Source organism: Arachis ipaensis, chromosome B10, assembly GCF_059453495.1.
Source record: "Arachis ipaensis isolate K30076 ecotype BB chromosome B10, ASM5945349v1, whole genome shotgun sequence".
NCBI lineage: Eukaryota > Viridiplantae > Streptophyta > Magnoliopsida > Fabales > Fabaceae > Arachis > Arachis ipaensis.
In genome coordinates, this window is record NC_142435.1 from 27533561 (window position 1) to 27535450 (window position 1890).

The 1890-nt window shown below is 40.7% G+C and overlaps 1 non-coding gene across 1 annotated transcript; it reads right to left on the reverse strand.

Moving 5' to 3' along the window:
- Positions 1–532: 532 nt before the first annotated feature.
- On the reverse strand, positions 533–638 carry LOC148579492 (small nucleolar RNA R71). The gene has a single exon (XR_015899123.1). It is a non-coding gene; the product is annotated as a small nucleolar RNA R71 (small nucleolar RNA).
- Positions 639–1890: the final 1252 nt, after the last annotated feature.

The following is a 1890-nucleotide window of genomic DNA, read 5'->3' on the forward strand; positions in this document are numbered from 1 at the left end:
AGGGACAAGGAACCTCTATTAGACTTTGATCCTGAACCTGAAAGGACTTTGAGGCGGCGTTTGCAACAAGCAAGACTTTACAAGGTTGCAGAGTCCACTATGGATCATAATAATAATGCTGTTAATGCCAATGTGACAAATTCAGTTGAGAATGAGCAACCTAGAAGAGTACTTGGCTCTTACACTACTCCTACTGCAGATCTTTATGGAAAAAGCATTGTGGTGCCTCCTATAGCTGCAAACAACTTTGAGTTGAAGCCTCAACTTGTCACTCTTGTGCAACAAAATTGCCAGTATCATGGACTTCCTCAGGAAGACCCGAATCAATTTATTTCTGATTTTTTGCAGATTTGTGATACTGTGTAGACCAATGGAGTAAATCCTAAGGTATACAGACTCATGCTCTTTCCGTTTGCTGTGAAGGATAGAGCAAAACTGTGGTTAGATTCTCAACCCAAGGAGAGTCTGGACACTTAGGACAAGGTTGTCACTGAATTTCTGACTAAATTTTTTCCACCTCAAAAGCTTACTAAGCTAAGGGTGGAGGTTCAGACTTTCAGACAGAAAGAGGGTGAGACTCTTTATGAAGCTTGGGAGAGATTCAAGCTACTTACTAGGCAATGCCCTCCGGACATGTTCTCTAGATGGACTCAGCTCGATATCTTTTATGAGGGCTTATGTGAAATGTCCAAGATGCACTTGGGTAATTCTGCAGGTGGTTCTTTGCACATGAAGAAGACACCAGAGGAGACTATTGAGCTTATTGAGTTGGTTGCTAACAACCAATACTTATATTCCTCCAACAGAAATCCTTTGCACTCTGAGACCTCTCAGAAGAGAGGCGTGTTGGAAGTGGAAGCTGTTAATGCTCTTCTTGCTCAGAACAAGCTTATGACTCAGCAAATAAATCTACTTACTCAACGGTTGAGTGGGATGCAAGTTTCAGCTGTCAACACTCAGAATGCTCCCCAAGAAGCCTCTTATGACATGACATGTAATTTTATGCAAAAGAAAAATTATGATTATGCTCAATTTTCTTCTGAACAGGTCAATTACATGGGGAGTGCTCCTAGAAATCCCAATAATGATCCCTATTCTAAGACTTACAATCAGGGGTGGAGAAATCATCCAAATTTTGGGTGGAGAGAGCAACCTCAAAGGCCACAAAATTTTAATAATAATTCTCAGGGTAATTTTCAACAGAATAATTTTAATAACCACCAGTTTCAGTCATCTCAGCAAGCAACTTCTCAGCCCCAGCAGAATAATGATTTGGAAGCAATATTAGCAAGTTTTAGACAAAAAACTAGAGCATCAATCAAGAAATTGGAGATTCAGATGGGTCAATTAGCCACAAAAGTTAATGAAATTGATTAGAGGACCAGTAATAGCCTTCCTGGTAACACAATTCCAAATCCAAGAGAGGAATGCAAGGCTATTACCTTGATAAGTGGACAAGTGGCAAGTACGGAAGCACAAGTTAATGAGGAGCCAGTTGAGAAAGAAGCTCCAGAGGAGAAGAAGGAAGGAGTAGAGCACGTCCCTCCAAAGCGTGCGGACAACCTATTCCCAGACTCTCTTGACACTTATCCTATATTGCCAAAGGCTCCTGAGTACAAGCCTAAAATGCCATATCCTCAAAGACTTCAAAAGGAGACCAAGGACAAGCAGTTTTCGAAGTTTTTGGAAGTCTTCAGAAAGTTGCAAATCAATATTCTTTTTGCTGAGATTTTGGAGCAAATGTCTCTCTATGTCAAGTTCATGAAGGAGCTGTTGTCAAAGAAGAAGTCTTTAAAGGGAGATAAGACAGTGGTCCTGACTAAGGAATGTAGTGCCATCATTCAGAATAACTTGCCAAGGAAGATGTCGGATCCAGAGAGCTTTCAAATT